General features: G+C 37.1%; 1 protein-coding gene across 10 annotated transcripts in view; it reads right to left on the bottom strand.

The window, feature by feature from the left end:
• Positions 1-18,132, bottom strand: part of Sp1 (transcription factor Sp8) — a 251,211-nt gene that overhangs the window by 111,259 nt on the left and 121,820 nt on the right. For 2 of the 10 annotated variants that reach the window (XM_074125738.1, XM_074125743.1), the window contains exon 1: positions 5,833-6,036. The exons of 6 other annotated variants lie outside the window; for them this stretch is intronic. The gene's annotated coding sequence lies outside the window, so the exon portion shown is untranslated. Of the gene's footprint in view, positions 1-3,398; positions 3,422-5,832; positions 6,037-18,132 lie in introns of those variants that run through there. 2 more of the 10 variants (XM_074125736.1, XM_074125745.1) reach the window with 2 other exon arrangements.

The raw sequence follows: 18,132 nt of genomic DNA, 5'->3' as shown, positions 1-18,132 counted from the left end.
GAAACGAATGGCTATTTTTCAGACTTGGACAAATCCTATTATTCGGAAGGGATCAACAAACTAGAGCAGCGTTGGACGAGTGTATAAGCCTAAAAGGAGACTATGTTGAAAAATAAAAAAGGTTTACCCCAAAAAATTAAGTAGTTTTTATTTTTGCACGGACTTTTCAAACGACCCTCGTATGAGAGACTTACTGAAGGCTCAATTTGTCTCAATTTCTTACAAAATGCTGCATTTTAAACAATTAAAATTACAAAAGAAGGTTAAACACAGACAATTTAAACAGGCCATTGTTGTTTTGTTTAGTTATTAAACAATTCATTCCCGAACAATTGATGACAATGTAAAGTCTAATTATTGCAAATACCATAATTACTTTTTTTCTTTTTACAGAAAAATAAAGAAATAAATAAAAATGAGAGAGAGAGAGAGAGAAAAAAAGATTAATTTGAAGTATTTTTAAAGAAAAATACTTCAAATTGCTGACCATTTTGTTTTTTGTTTTGGATTCCTATTGTTTAAACAAAACAATATTCACATTATCAATTGAATAGTTTTATATTGATAAAGAAAATTATAGTCTATTCCTTTTTATGACGATAAGAAAACTTATTTTTTTAAGAGGAGAAAAATATTTATTTTAAATTTCTATTTATCTCAGTAAGGAAAAGTTTTCCGATTTTCCAATTCTGAGTTAACACCGGAAGCTGATATTATCTTCCTGAAAACACATTAGCGCATCGTTCTCCTACTTTGATTATTCCAAATAAAGAAAAAAAAGCTCTTACTCATTGCTGATATCTTAAACGCTAACTTTGGTACGCTGAAGGAAATGACGCGTTATCGACTAGTGCAGTGGTCGCCAAACAGTCGATCGCGAGCTACCGGTAGCTCGCGGGGTGGTAATTTTGGGTAGCTCACGGCCACGCTCGGGTTGGCAATCCCTGAGTTGCTTGTGGTCTGGCTGCAGCCCTTTCTACCACTGGAAATATTTGGCCTTTAGTCCACAAAGATAGAAGATTACTGCCCATCGCTGATCGCTTGATTGGAAGATATCAGGCTGGCTTCAGAACTGGTAGATCCACAACAGACCAAATCCACACATTCAGAATCATCTTAGAAAAAACAAGGGAATACAGGCTGAATGCACATCACCTTTTCGTAGATTTTAGATCGGCCTATGATAGTGTACAGCGGGATGCCCTTTACCAAGCTCTTCTGGAATTAGGGATACCCTCAAAGTTAGTTCGCCTGATTAAAATGACGATGATGGAAGTGGTCTGTGTAATAAAGATCGAAAATGAATTCTCGGAGCCGTTTAATACAAATAAAGGCCTAAAGCAGGGAGATGCCCTTGCCTGCCTGCTCTTTAATTTGGCACTGGAATGGGTTGTAAGAAGGTCTGGCATACAGACAAATGGCACCATTCTAAATAGAACCATTCAGCTGTTGGCGTATGCAGACGATTTAGATCTGATTGGTCGATCAAGAGGTGCGGTCGAAAATGCGTTCATCGACTTGGAGAGAGCTGCAACAGAAATAGGTCTTGAGGTGAATCAAGCAAAAACAAAGTATATGTCCACTTCTGGAGCGGAGCAGAAACAGGATACTGTGCAATTCGGAAATTACACCTTCGAGTGGGTGGATAATTTTATTTATCTAGGCACGCAGGTGAATTCCGACAACAACGTGCACAGTGAAATTAATAGAAGAATACTGCTGGCTAACAGGACATACTTTGGTTTGCAACATCATTTTAGAAGTCAGTTACTCTCCAGGTCGACTAAGATAAGGCTTTATAAGACCCTTATCCGACCCGTCTTAACATACGCCTCAGAGTGCTGGGTCACCACCAAAAATGACGAGCTTGTTCTCCTTAGGTTCGAAAGAAAAATTCTTCGCCGGATCTATCGATCCATTTTGGATGGCGAAACATGGAGACGGAGAAGTAATGCAGAACTAAGGAGTTTGTACAGGGACGTCGACGTGGTGAGTGTGGTGAAGCTTGCGACGGCTTCGTTGGGCAGGGCACGTAGCCAGAATGAATCCCGAGGAAATACCACAAAAGATAATAAAAGAAAATATATATGGCACGCGACGAGTGGGCAGACCGAGGTCGCGATGGACTGATGGTGTTTCGAAGGATTCAAGAACACTCCTTGGTGTCCGAAACTGGATGGTGGCAGCATTGGACCGAGACAACTGGCAAACTTTGATAGAGGAGGCCAAGATTCGCGAAAGCGAGTTGTAGTGCCAGTTAAGAAGAAGTCCCCAAAGAAAAATATCCAATTGTAGTTCAAGTTGCATTGAGTTTGAAAGCTATGTTCAGCTCTACCTACTTGTGTGAAGCATCTTTTTCAGGTATGAAGTTCATAAAAAGAAAATATAGAAACAGACTGACCGATGAACATTTGGACAACTGCATCAGAATGGCTGCTACAACATACTCTCCAAACTTCAAGAAAATACTTGATGACCAAAAACAGTTCCACTCCTCTCATTGAAATGTACATTTTAACTTTTTGTTACACTTACTGTCAGATATGTAGATTTTAATACTAGAAATGTATGTTTGTAGGCAATAAACGTGTGTTAATTCCATTGTACTGTCTTTCGTCCAGTGTTCCTTGGTAGCTCACTAGAAGATTTATAACTGCTATGCTAGCTCACACGCTCAAAAGTTTGGCGACCACTGGTCTAGTGGATAAATCGTAAAGAAGTGGAGACTCCAGATTTCTCTATTTTCTGATAATATTCAACTTTCTCAATTAATTTGTATTAAAATAAAGCAATTGTCTAATTTTTTTTTCAGGGCCGGCGCTTTAAAGTCCAGCTACCAAATTAAGGTATCGAAGACACAGGAAGGAAGCGCGCCACTGTAGCCGAGCGGTTAGAGGCTAGACCCGCAAAGCTAATTTGTATTGCGATACTAGTCTAGGCCTTGCATTCTATTAAATGGTTAATATGAGGAATTTGTAGTAAAGTATGTTTGCTAGTCGCCTCCGTCCACGACACCTAATTTGGTAGTTGGGACGTAAAGCCCACCTTAAAAAATAGGAAGGAAGCTCAAACTTAACTCCTAGCATTTCCAATCCCAACCCCCAAAAAGTAACCTCAAGCTGTGCTTAAACTGAGGATCTTCCACTTACTATTTAGTTCAAACTTATAACCACTTTACAAAATCCGCGGTCCCTCCTTACTAAGAATTATTACCGCTTATAGTTGTGTTTATATGGTTATGCTTCGGCACCACACATCATAACGTCATCTAAAGTTATTGCGTATCAAACGGTTGGCTGAAGAAATTTTGCTAAATTATGTAAAAAAAATCATAAAAATACGTCTAAATATATATATTTTTTTTTATCATTAAAGCAATTATTTCTTATCTTACTTACAAGATCATTTAATAAACGCTACACGTGGAGTTTGTAATATTCTAACTTACCTGTAACAAAACAAAACAATCAAAATTAGTTTTAAAGACATTTCTGAATTAAATATAAGCATGAGAAAAAAAATGAAAATCTAAACTGAGAACACGTTAAAAAAAATAGAAGAAATGTGAACGATAATCTAATTTAGAATTTGAAATCTAATTAAGCATACTCTTAGCCCTAGATAGGACAACAATGATGCCCCTGTTCAGAAATCAGATTAGCCCTACTTCATTTTAGAAGAAAAAAATCAGATTTGATCACGATTTCTTGTATCCTTCTCTGTGACACAAATTAAAGATCAAGTTGGTCAACCAAATAATTATCAACTTGAGGATTCGGTTTCTTGAATTGGAACTATTACCTCTTAGAAGTGCCATTGCAGCGTTAAAGTAACAGACCTATAAACTTTTTTTCTTGTTAGACAATTAAGGATTTGTGATTGAAATTCCTTGAACTATTCGAGAATCCCAGGACCAGGGCATGTTCTGGGGGAGGGGAGGATATGACTGATCTCTTTTAGCGCTTTCCAGGAGTTGGATTCCTCCTTGGAGAAGATCATCGCAGTCAGTTAGGGGAGATATATTGGAGTATCCTTCCGTGCCCACCATGTCCAGGTTCTCTTGGTGGCGGCGCTCTGGACCTCTGGCTATCCCTTAAAAAAAAAAAAGTTCATAGGCCCCATAAAAGGGTTTCTAGCGCCTAGCCTAGCTCCAGATGTCGGCCATCTTATTCCCCACCATGTTGCCAACAACAAAACGCCTTCACATAATAAAGTGTACAATCACTGGCCAGGTCTTAAGTAGTCAGAGTTTTGCTAGAAAAAAAAAAAAAAACTTTACCAAGACTTTGCACACAGACGTTCAGCAATTTGATGGCAGCACTATGGTAAATATGTTTGAATAAAATGAAGATAATGATTGCAGTTAGCGAAGGCCGGTCTCTTTGAATTTCACAAAGAAAATAATTTTTTTTGCCTTCTTTGTATAAATAATTTCTTGTAGCCAATAATTAATTTTGTATTCTTTGTTCTAAAAATTTATTCATGACATTTAAGAGTGAAAAAATATTTATCTGCTAAATAATGCCCTTGAATTTGATATTTTTATTTATTATAATTATTATTAAATATTTAGGCATACAAAATTTAAAATTATAATCCAAACTGCAAAGACATTAGTTATTGAAAGAAGGAGACATATTTTTGTTTAGTTTTTTTAAATTCCATTGCAAAAAATAAAATAAATTATTATTTAAATAAACGAAATAAAAAAATAATAAAAAAAGATATCGTCTATATAATTCATTTCTTAATTTTATTTAAAATCAAGCCATATTTGACATACGCTGATATATGGCCCCTCGTGACTGATCTAGCCAACCAATTCCGTGAGTGACTTTGAAAACAAAAAAATAAAATGAAAAATTAACATTAAAAAGGTCACAGAATAAATTGTCTGTGTAATATGTGATTATTTACGCATATTTTATGTAAGATACGATGTTAACTTCAATTATATTTGCAAGAAACTATAATATGTTCATTAGTTTTGTATTTAGTATTTAATTTACATATTTTTCCTTCCTAACATTGTTTAACATAATCAAAACATATTTTTTTAAATAATAACTAATTAAAAAAAAAATAACCATTTTTCAGCAATTTACGGTAGCACAAAATTACAATTACAATTGTTGAATGAACGCCATGGAAATATATATTTCGATTCAATTTCTCGATTTACATTAACAATTTTATACAGCAGGGGTGCCCCCAACAAGTTAATCGATCGCGAGGCCATTTTTTGGTCCATCGTCGATACCACCAAATGTAGCGAATTCTTGTTTCGGATCTACCATACCTATGCGAATCGGCATTTTCATACCTGAAGCTAACTAAGACTAAACAACAACGTTCGGTCATGATTCATTTTACTGAAGACTCATTATTATCATCTTTGTCAGGATAATATACCCCTTAATTATGATTCCTTGGTTAGAGAGAGACATGCAAACTCAAGTCTTCCCATTCAATGTTAAGACAACAAAGTAAATTCTAAATCTGTCTTTATCTGTATAGCTACTTTGAATTAATAAATATTGTTAATAATTATCCATGTTCTTTTAATTCCCCCTGGATGTGAGTTTTTTTTGTCCTTTAAATAATAATTGGTGTTGTTTTTTACGTAGGTAGATAAGCCGTATATCTGTATTTCAGTACGAGGTGTACTCAGCGAGAAGAATATCCACTAAAAACTTTAGTTACTGAATTTAGAATAGATGAATAAATTTAATCCTTAGAAACTTAAAAAAAATTTAAGTAACCAAGCATAGCTAAGTTAAACTTTAGTTTTGCACAAATTATTTCAATTAAATTGAAGTTCATTGTACTTACAATTATTGTATTTCCATTAAGAGCAATGTTAGAAGAATAATCTTGCTGTTGATTAAGTTGCAACTACTATATTAGTAAGTTATCAATTTTAGTTTTATTTTTTAATTGATTACACTTTAAGGAAAAGTATTTTTACTAAAACATTTTCATCACTAACGCGTAAAAACAGATTGCCACAACCTTCGTAAAGTTAGACCAGCTAAGTAGGTAGGTTTATGTTAGGTTACAGAACGTTGTTGCTTGTAAAATTTCATACACTATTTAAAAGGCGTTGGTAGGTTTTATTTTTAAATTTAAAATCGTGTACCAACACTGAATTGATATTTAAACTTCTTTCACTAAATTTAGTAAAATAATGGGTTCATCGCTTAGCGATTCTAGAAAAAGGAAAATATTTTCGAGTTAGCTTTTTTCTTTAATTTTTAATTTAATTTCAATAATTTTTAAAGCATAGGCAGAAATTGTTCTGTCATATTTTTTATTGATTTTTTTTGTGCCAAGCTTTCGACCTAGAGACTAGTCTTCTTCAGGGTTTATACTTATTAACAATTTTAATATTTTTTACATTAAACATTGGTGTGTCTTCTGTTCTGTCTATCATAAGACAACGTTTGGTCAAATAAGAACATTTTTAAACCGACCACACATAGTGCCTAGAAATTTAAGACGGATGAGACACCAACCTTTGATGTAACAATGTAAAAAATATTATAATGAAGTTGTAAGCCACATAAAAGCTTTTCATAGTCGCGGAGAGTTGTCTGAAGGTCTACTGGGTTCGCTCAATGCTCAACCAGAAGAAAACCTCGTGTTGAACTATAGGTAGCCCAGAAACCTAGATTTTTAAGAAAGATATACGGTGCCACATTTGTGATGGGTGAGTGGAAAACAAGAACGAACAATGAGCTTTATGAGATGTATCAGGAAAATGGCATAGAGCTATACATAAAGGCAAGAAGAATTGAAATGGTTGGGCCATGTGGTGCGAGGACAATCGGATGCCAAAATAAAAAAACTACTTTTCTCCAGAATGGAGGGTACAAGAGGTAGAGGGCGGCCAAGAACGCGTTACATGCAGGATGTGGAGGCTGACTTGCGGAAGTTGGGTGTGACTGATTTGGAAGAGGAAGGCGCTGGACAGAGAGAAGTTGTCATGGAGGCCTAGGCTCGATCGGAGCTGTACAGCTATTTAGTAAAGTATCTCTAAATGATAGTCACCACAATCTCTTCATGATTCTTCCAAACAAAGTCAGAGAAACAAAGGAAAAAATTCGCGCATGGAAAGCGTAGCTAGCTACTTGCCGTCCAAATGAACGTAACAAATTTAGTAAGAACTCTTAAATTTATTGGAATTTTGGAACTTTGAACTTTGAGAAATATGTAAGAAATAAATGGTTACGAGTGTTGACAGCCAAATTGTTAAAAAAATAGTAATAAAATCAGGGGTGGGGGGGGGGGGGGAATGAACCATTGCGCCAATCATTAAACACATTCCTTACAAGTTTCAAAGCCTCAACCAAGTTCACTTTAAGATGTCGCCTTATTTTTTAAGTATCATAATGATAATGATAAAAATTCCACATGCCACCTAGATATGGACCACAATAACCGCACATACATTACACATAATAGACTAATACAATAAAATCAGACTATACAGATGGCACTGCAACTCCCTGGGAAAACATTAGCAGTACTTATATTTATTTATTTTTTTGTTCACTGGTCAGGACGACCCACAAATTCATGGTCGGTCTCTATCTCAAGAAAAAAAAAGAAGAAATAGAAGAGGTACAGTGTGATGTACTCGTTGTTGTTGTTGTTGTGGCTCGCTCACGTTTTAAAATATAATATAAAAATATCGGAAGAGTTCAAAGATAAAACAAAAAGGAAGGGAGAAAAAGCCTGGAGAGGAAAGAAAGAGAAGATGGAGAAGAAACCAACAGCAACAAAAAGAAGATAGAAACAAGAAGAAGAAAAAAAAAATCTTCTTGGAAGAAGTGAGGATCTTCAAAAGGAGAAGAAGAAGAAGGTGAGATAGAGCAGGGGGCCTGAGAAGGTGCATATAGAGTAGACTAGAGTGGAGGAGAAGGAGGCGAGGATTTACGGTTCCTAATTGTAGGGTTTGGGAGCGGTTAATTGCTGGTTACATGGATGAAGTGAAGTACACTCGGGCGGGTGGACGAGAGAGCCGCGCGAGAGAGGTAAACTTCTACGGGGCGAGACGGACGGACAGAGTGCAAACTCCAAGTCTTATGGACTTGAATCATGAAGAGAGTATTCATGAAGAGAAACGGGAAAGAGAAGAAGGCTTTAGTGGCCAAACATTTCAATACTACTTACTTTGCCTGTATACTTATTATAACATACATATATCTGATTTAGTAAATAGGTACTTTATTACTGTAGTATTAATACTATGCCAACTAAAAAGACAATATTCTAAAAACCCAAGAACAAATATTACAAAATTTATTCAGCACCTTTATTTTATCAATCAAATCAAATTTTATGATATGAGTTTCCAAATCGGAATTCCTTGGAAATACACGTTTTCTTAGGCGCCACGGTAGCCGAGCGGTTAGAGGCGAGACCTGCGAAGCTAATATGTATTTTGGTACTAGTCTAGACCTTGCATTTTATTTAATGTGTTAATATGAGGAATTTATAGTAAAGTATGTTAGGCGGTTATAGGCTAGACCCGCAATGCTAAGATGTATTGCGGTACTAGTCTAGACCTTGTATTTTATTTAATGTGTTAATATGAGGAATTTATAGTAAAGTATGTTAGGCGGTTATAGGCTAGACCCGCAATGCTAAGATGTATTGCGGTACTAGTCTAGATCTTGCATTTTATTTAATGTGTTAATATGAGGAATTTATAGTAAAGTACGTTTGCTAGTCGCCTCCGTCCACGACACCTAATTGGTAGTTGGACGTAAAGCCTGCCTGAAAAAATAGGCAATTACTTTACTTACTTTTACTTTTACACGTTTTCTTTGGACCCCTTAGTTCAAAAGGAAGGTTCTTTAACGGAAAAGTGCTGAAATTTTTCAGCAAAGGAAATCACTTAACCGAAAATATCAATTTGCTGAAAGGATTTTCCACTTTCTTTGAGATTTTCTTTAAAAAAGACTCCCACGATTTCGTTAACTTAAAGTATAAGTGTACTTATTTTATTTTAGTTGGACTTTTAAAATTTAATTCTGGGAAAGGTTTTAGAAGCTTCCTGGAAAGCAGAGTTCCGCCAATAGGTGTGCCACGTCAACTCCAGAGGGTCATTTCTTGGCGAAAGATGCACAATGATTAGGTAATTTAGTTAAAAGGAGAAGAAAAACGTATGGAAATTCAAGGCTTTGGCCTGACTCTCACATCGAGTTTTCTACTTGATCGACTTTCAAGACCATTGATGGAAGAGGATCCTCTCTGTGGGCATTGAGGGCAGCTTCTTCAGAATATCTTGGAGGGGAAGAGTTTATTGGACACAGTGAGCGGTGATACCTGCCTGCCAATTCACTGCTTCCTAAGTATCCCCCTTAGATTTAGCTTCTTTGTCGACTGTTTCCTCCTTCATCTGGCGAAGCCATCCTCAGAATGTCTGGGGAAGTTGTAGCAGGAGTCGTTATGCTGGCTTCAGGTTGTGGTTATTCCCAACTGCAGGTCTCTACCTCAGGTTTTCCTGGATAGTTTTTTGGAAGGATAGTTTAACTTATCTAGGCATTCTTCTAGTTTCTTTAAAGTTGGAAGTGCCTTCTTAAGAATCACTTGTAGGGGATTAAAGTGGAAACGTACGTTGGCTCAGTGTGCCTCTTTGACGACTGACTGACCACCGCTGTTCCTAGAACTTCTTTACAGTTCGAGGATGAGTGATTTTCATCACTTGGGGGGAGCTATAAGATGAGATGAACTCTGTTTCTACGCCAAATAGATCGCACACAGACCATTTTCTAACAATCACTTTTTAGGTCTTAGAAATTCTCTACACGGACCTTTCTAGGTATAATTCTATGTCAAAATTTCAGCATGATTTGGATACTCTACTTACCCAGTAAGAAAAATTGACATAAACAGGTCTGCAAAGATAATTTGATAGAAAAAAGAAATGAAAATAAGACATAACAATTGTGTACAGATCGGAGATGGAGGTGGCCAAAAAGAAAAGAAGTTCAAAAGCGCCCAAGAGACCAGATCAAGAATAAAGACTCTCCTCAAGAAGTAGAAGAAGAAGAAGAAGACTAGTAGAGTAGTCGTCTAGACCAATCACGCTTCTTGTACTCGTGTCCGTCCGTGTGTATATGCATGTGTCTGGGATAACATCAACTGTAATTTTCATAGCAACTTCAAACTCTACTAAAAAACAACATCAACTACACAACTAAGTCCTTACGCAATCTACCGCAGACCAAATCAAATTACTCCTTCGCCGGCCTCTCTCTCATCTAATCACTCTCTTTCACTCTTCCGTTTTGGCCGTGACTTTGATTTGGTCAAGAATATTTTTGCGTTTTTTTTTATACTTTCATTTTCATTCCATATTGAGATTATATCTAAATTTTATAATTATTACTTTAAATATTATTATTTTTAAACTTTACAGCCATTTTTACTTTCTTACCGGATATACGCACGTGGAGTTTTACCGGAATGCTTTTTTCGAGAAGTGACTGATGTTAGACTCACAATGAGATCTCATTTGTACAGAAATATATAACTGAGTTAAAATTTAAAAAAAAATTGTTGACAGAGCTCATAAAGGGAGAATAAAGATTACAAAGTAGACAAGAAAATAATAATATTCTGGTGTAAATATTAAAGAATGTAGAAGATGATTTATCCTACGAAGTAAAATAACAAAAAAAAAAATGGGCGTTACTTGAAGCAAGGATTAAGAGAAGGGAAGAGCGCTGATGATGTACTGGTTGGACTAATCGAAACTTCATTAGGGGAGGTAGTTATTGCGGAAGGACGGAGAAGGGCAGCGCGGGACCAACAGCATGTAGTACGTGAGCAGAGTTGGCGATGTGGTCCATACCCAGCATCGCCTTTTCCAATTTATTTATATTTATTTTTTCCACCACCACCCTGGCTTCCTTACAGTGTGAGGTAAAGATCACGCATTTAACCTTATTTTAAATAAAATTTACACATTTTATTTCGTGATGAAATTAATTTTTTAAAAACCGGACTTCTTTTTAATGAATAGTCAAGAGTAAAGTAATCGCCTATTTTTTTTTTCAGGCGGGGCTTAACGTCCAACTACCAATTAGATGCCGTGGACGGAGGCGACTTAGCAAACATACTTTACTGTAAATTTCTTTTATTAACCATTAAATAAAATCCAAGGCGCCTAGACAGGGAATCGAACCCAGTACCACAATGCATATTAGCTTTGCAGGTCTCGCCCCTTAACCCGCTCGGCCACTATTTAATGAATATTGCTTCTAGTTTTCAATTTCTAAATGGTTGCTTTTCTAACTGTTACTGTTATCTAGGAATGTTTTTAATATTTTCTGAGACAAAATGTTTTGTAGCATTTTGGGGGAAAAAAACGGAGATTACTACTTCTAAGTTTTCCGTCACCAGTACCAGTATTAACTGTATTAAAAGCATTGTTTAGAATATGGCTAAGGATGTTACTCCTTGGGGAGGGAAAAACCAAGGCCTGGTGAACTTTACCCAAGGAGTCGCTATACAGAATTAAGAGTCCTGATTGTAACGGACGGGTCTCTGGAGGGCGAGCTCTAGAGTTATGGGAGCTACAATAGATCCAATGGGGTCCAGTGGCGTAGGTCTATTTTTTTTTTTTTTTTTTTTAATTTTAATGATGTAAGGCGCGTGAACATCCGAGGTTACTGGCGCCCGGAGCTTTTTTCAGTGCACTGCCGGCCTCCGGTCAGTGTTCTCTTGTTACAGGTAACATTGTTCATCACCACTCTTAGGAGGAGAAAATCTAAGGGCCAGTAGCTGGATTTGAACCCCGGGGCCTCCGCGTAGGAGAGGTAGGTCTTATCTTATCTTATTACTAGAATTGGCTAGCTCAATTAATTTTAGGTAAAATTTGGGGACCCCCCCCTCAAAAAAAGAAGAATCTGGAGTGAAAACTCACTTTGAGTTGATTTTTTTTTCAGTGCTGCTTACAGACTGTGGGTAAAATATATTTTTTGAAACTCCCTTAGAAATCCCAAATCGAAGTGATTTTTACGCACCGTAAAAGCACTTACAAAAGGGACTGAAAGGGCGGCAAATAAATAAATGGATTGATAAAAAAAAAAAAAAAAAACAATCACAATACAACCTGCTGTAAATTGAAGTCACAATTAGTTGACATGTCTGTATTCAGATCCATAATGGCCAAAACTTGCAAGGATCAAGTAGTTTGAATTTGACTCGCAAAGGGAACTTCCGGTCCAAGCTAGCAGCAGGACTAAGTAACGCTTGACTGTCTTGGCACTTCCACTTCACTGCTCTATTCCACCTCCTAGAAGAGGGAATAAAGCAATAGCCCCCCCCAAAAAAATCTTTCTCTTATTTTTTATTTATTTTTATTCTTTTCTTCTATTCACCAGCCCTGCTTATCAAACATTGTCACGAAACCTTGTTAGCCAGCTTATCGTACGGATTATCTCCCTCGCTCTGCAACTACATCTTTGTGCTTCGATTGCCGCCCCGGCTTTACATATATGGTACTCTATGACGTGTTACACTTATATTAAGGAGCACTGTGGAGTCGGCGTTTAGTTATAAAGAGAAGGGCGGTGTCAAAGAAAGAAAATAGGGTAGAAAAAATCGCTTAACACCAACAAAAGTAATTTTAAAAAGGGAGGAAAAACCCAGTGTGATATTTCTGACAAAAGGGCGGACCGACCGCCTATGAACAGTTTACCGTCTCTCCAAATGATACACTACCGCTTAACACGGAAAAATAGAACAAATCGAAAAATTGTTTTTTTCTTTTTCACTACTTTCCAGATTCTCCATGATTTTGATGGGCGTAACTGCTACTTTAAACTACTTCGGCCAATCAAAACGCGGGGGAAAAAAAACACTCAAACGGCTGACCATAAATTTCGATTCCGTAACCCTTAAACTGGTATCCTCAAAATCTCAACTTGCAACTGATATCGTCGGATCAGCTTTGGCCCCCAAAACTATCGCTCAAATTCACTTCCCTTTCGCCAAGCACAACTTCACAATCCTGTTATCCATCTACTTTGCTCATCATCTATTCATCAATCAATCAACCACTCGACGACAATGGCGACCGACATCTCGTACAGAGTATTTAAACAAGAATCGTACAATGTTCTTTGGTTATTCAGAAATTCTCCCCTCTCAAAATCTTCCAGAAACAGAAATTTTAGTTGGCAAAAAATTTAACGAAAGTAACGTTTAAGAACAGCTGTTATGAACACCAGGCAATAAAGTCTGATGGAAATAGTAGAATTTAATGATAAAGCTAATCGATCTTCTAGCTATTCTATTTCTTAATAAACGAATAGTGTTTTTTTAATGGGGAAAAAAAGAATAATTTTTTACAATATCGATGGTTCTTATTTTGAAAATAATAATCGATAAAGTTGCAAAAGTTTAGGTAGTAGAAACCACCAACTTTGAGGGGGGTAATTTGACAGCAAGCGATACAATCGATAGAGATTCTTTAACGATATGAATTAAAATGAATCAACCAAACTGGGTCTAATTTTTTTCTTTCAGTCAGCTGTTTTTAAGACCAATTATCCAATCAGTTGTCATGGTAAGGCGAGTAGCCAAAACATGCTCTAATTTAAACTGATATTGTAAAGATGTTATCGAATTTTTTTTCGGACAAAAGTATGAAGCTTGTTATTACTTTTATTTTTTGTGCTTTATCTTTGTGGTTATAAGAAGAGTGATGCATTAAATTAATTTGCTAGACAATGATACTGAGGAAGTACTCTACAGCAACCTCCCTTCACTTAGTTGGGATATCTGAGAAAACTTAGAATCAGGGACGGTTCTAGGGTGAGGTAAACAGAATATGCAGATTACATCTCGTTTCAGGCCCAATATCTACCTTAGTCTAAAGGTTTCAAACGTCCTTGAATGAGGCAAAGAGTATCTGATATCCTCTCTCCACAGAATCTACAGAAGGAAAAGTGGCCGATAATATAAACTTTGTTTTCCGTTTAGGAGGTAATATTTTCTTTGAAGATTAGATTTAGATTTTAAAAGCAGGAAAGCACTAGAGGCTTATTGTGCCAGCTCCCTTTGGATCTAGTAGTAGATGAAACCTCCCCTTCTAAAAAGGTTGAGGACTTTCTCTGCTAGTTCTTTTTGCGCTACTAGTAATTTTTTTTTTTTTTTTTTTTTTTTTTTTTTTGGCATTGGCTTCCGCCATACAGCCAGCATCGTCTAGGTGCTTATCACTAGAATATCACTCACTCTCCGTTCTTACCTACAAATACATTCGCTTCACACATTCATCATTCTACTATATACCGCTATTTACATAAACTACTGCTAATGGATGGAGCAGCACTCTGTGCTCCTGCCATCCTTCTCGCTTAACCAAAATTAAAATCACGTAATCCTTCTCTAAGCATTTTGTTCCATTCATTCTAATTCGGCTATAGCTTCTAACTACATTCATATTTCATTGCTAGCTCTGCTATCGACTTAAGCACATAACTGTTGGTGGAGAATATAATGTCTTCGTAGCGAAATGGTGCATCTAAATACCTGTATATATCATCAAACATTCGTTTCCTTTCTACCACATAACGTGGACATATCATTATTATATGTTTGAAATCCTCCTCATCATCAGCAATCTACGCAAAGAGGAGAGGACCTTTTGTTGATCCTGTGTAGATACGATCCGCACACCGCGTGGTTCGCTCTCAGCCTGCTTATTGTCGTAACAACCCATTTATTAGTGCCAGTTCCCTTAAACCATGGTTGTCTAGGTAACTGATCTGCCATAGTTTTATAGAATCTACCTTTATCACCATTATTGTAATCTGTCTGCCATTTTTGTAGTGCTGCTTTTGCAATTATACGCTTGATATCGGTGTGTGGTAATTTATAATTAGCCATTTCCCCACTATTGGTGGCTTCTTTTGCAAGTGTATCAACAATTTCATTCTCTTTTATACCACAATGACCTCTTACCCACAAAAAATTAATGCAGACTCCCTTCTCTTTAAAAATGGCAATAGTTTCTACAATCTCTGCGATAATGTGATTCATTCCTGCAGACTGGTTGTGTATATGTGATAATTTACACAACGCACTAGTACTAGTAATAATAATAATAATATACATTTATTTAAGAAGATATAGTACATAAGATCCTTTAACAATGTACAAAAGGTTTTTGCGCTACTATCTCCTTTGGTCTGCAAAGTTCCAAAGGTTTCATAGCGCAATCACTCGATTACAACGCAATCGAACAACAGGTGAGAGGCCATTTCCTCCTCTTCCTGGCACAAACTGCACAACGGTTCCGAGCCGATAAGCCCTATCTTGTGCAGGTACTTTCTGAACCTGCCGTGCCCTGTGAATAGGCCTGTAACTGATAGGTCAGTAATCTGACTTCTGCCCAAGCCCAGAGTCTCTTTTGTCTCTTTGTTTACACAGCAAGGGCGTGGCACTCTTGCCGTGTTTGACCCCAGGAAGCATCACCCCGTTCTTTTCATGTTCTCTCCTGAGATCCAATCTCTGAGAGCCTCACGAACTGCACCCTTGGTGATCCCCAGGACTGTTTCCGGGCCAATGAAAGAAGTACTAGCTCCATTCCTGACCAGTTGATCTGCTAATTCATTCTCCTTAACCCCCACACGGTACTTATATTTTCGCTTAAGATTAGAAAGGTTTGCTGAACTAAACAAAGTGAGATAGTCGAGGTGAGTATTCACGGAAGATATTTTTATTTAAGTTTCGCGGAAGGCGGAAGTAAGAAAGAAATCTGCATAGATTGTTAATGGTGCTGTCATCAGCAAATGCCGCACATTATAAAAGAGGATACCAAAACAGAACAAAAAAAATCAAGATAACGTTAAGAAAAATTTGGGAAAAATTTACAATGTAAATATAAGTCGTGGTTATTGACAGTTTAATGATGGTGTTCTTCCGCTTTACATATGGTAAACTAATGGATACTCTGAACTGTGGAATAGGGAAACTTAGCAGGGTGTGTTCTATGGGACTGAAAGGGGTTGGTAGAGAGATATTTGATGACACGCGGCCGAGGAGGCTGTATAGATGGACCTCTAGTGAGGCACACCGTAGAGCCGAGAGTTAGCTTGTCTTCGCCAGACTGTGTACATCCATCATATAACAACATGTAGAGTTCTACTCACGTTGTGTGCGTGCATAAATGCATGCTTCCGCTGGTTCTGAAACAATACCCATTACAAACATACGCACGACCACAATGTTATATTAGTATGGCTTATGTGAATGATTCATCCAAACACTAGCACACCATAATAGAGCCTATCAATAGCAAAACAGATTTTATAACAATTTATGGTTCTCAATGACAATAGAAGAAAATTATCTGGTAGTTAGTGGAAAATAATGACCAGTTTTTTACTTTATGGAGAAAACTATAAATAATAAACCCTTTCTTTTATATAATACGGCGCATAACCTACAGACATGAGTAGCGAACCCTAATTCCAGATCAAATGTAAAGTAAAGTAATTGCCTATTTTTTCAAACGGGCTTTTCGTCCAACTACCAATTAGGTGTCGTGGACGGAGGCGACTAGCAAACATACTTTACTATAAATCCCATCATATTAACTATTAAATAAAATGCAAGGCCTAGACTAGTACCGCAATACATCTTAGCTTTGCGGGTTTAGCCTCTAACCGCCTAACATACTTTACTATAAATTCCTCATATTAACACATTAAATAAAATGCAAGGCCTAGACTAGTACCGCAATACATCTTAGCTTTGCGGGTCTAGCCTCTAACCGCCTAACATACTTTACTATAAATTCCTCATATTAACACATTAAATAAAATACAAGGCCTAGACTAGTACCGCAATACATCTTAGCTTTGCGGGTCTAACCTATAAACGCCTAACATACTTTACTATAAATTCCTCATATTAACACATTAAATAAAATGTAAGGTACAAGACTAGTACCGCAATACATCTTAGCTTTGCGGGTCTAGCCTATAACCGCGTAACATACTTTACTATAAATTCCTCATATTAAACATTAAATAAAATGCAAGGTACGAGACTAGTACCGCAATACATCTTAGCTTTGCGGGTCTAGCCTATAACCGCGTAACATACTTTACTATAAATTCCTCATATTAAACATTAAATAAAATGCAAGGTACGAGACTAGTACCGCAATACATTCTAGCTTTGCGGGTCTAGCCTATAACCGCGTAACATACTTTACTATAAATTCCTCATATTAAACATTAAATAAAATGCAAGGTACGAGACTAGTACCGCAATACATCTTAGCTTTGCGGGTCTAGCCTATAACCGCTCGGCTACCGTGGCGCCCCAGATAAAACGTGAATTTCGATCTCCCCCTATTATGTCGGCAAGCGGTCTCCAAGACCGCATCGATCTCAATTCACTTTGTTTCTCTTACTTTACTTTTAAAGTAATGGCTTCGTCACTGTTTTGTTAGTGAGTTGCTTACTAACTTATTCTTGGAAGGAGGCAAAAGTCCTACAGCTCTATCTCCTTCTACTTCTCCTAGGTGCAGGACAACAGAGAAGGTTCAAAATCTCACTCCTCCTCAAACCTCTGACAGGTGGGCAAAAAGGAGTCATCCTCAAAACATTTGTGGAAGATGTCTGGAGGAAGAAATGCGAGCCTATGACGGTAGGGAGTTAGATAATCCTGACTGCTTTAGAAAGTCAAAGGTAGATCTGTGTCGAAAACTAAGCTTTCAAGGTAGCGGGCACTCACACGAATTAAATAACCGTTCTCCGATTGGGAGAGCATTCGGCCTCATCAAGAGATGGAAGAGATGGACTATCTCTCTCTCTCTTCTCGTGGTGAGCTAGAGATGTCAAGACTTTTGAGAAAGTGGCCATCCTAATCTGCCAGTTTCCTGTATGAGAGAGGATCCTCCGGAGAGCCTATACAGATTGGAGACTCTTCGGGAATTAGGAGAAAGTTCTTCCACCAAGAAGTAAGTGGTTAATCCTATTTAATCGACTATCTGAAACTTTGGGCTTTCTCCACACGGCCTCCTGGACGGTTTCCTGGATCTGAGAAGCTTCTTCACTTGGCACCAATCCTTGGAATAATCTGGAGAAAAGGGTATCTAGG

Source organism: Rhodnius prolixus, unplaced genomic scaffold (genome assembly GCF_049639745.1).
Source record: "Rhodnius prolixus isolate KJV_2025 unplaced genomic scaffold, Rpr scaffold_3, whole genome shotgun sequence".
Taxonomy (NCBI): domain Eukaryota; kingdom Metazoa; phylum Arthropoda; class Insecta; order Hemiptera; family Reduviidae; genus Rhodnius; species Rhodnius prolixus.
Note: the sequence above shows the minus strand (reverse complement) of the source record. Positions and strands in the feature narration are given on the sequence as shown.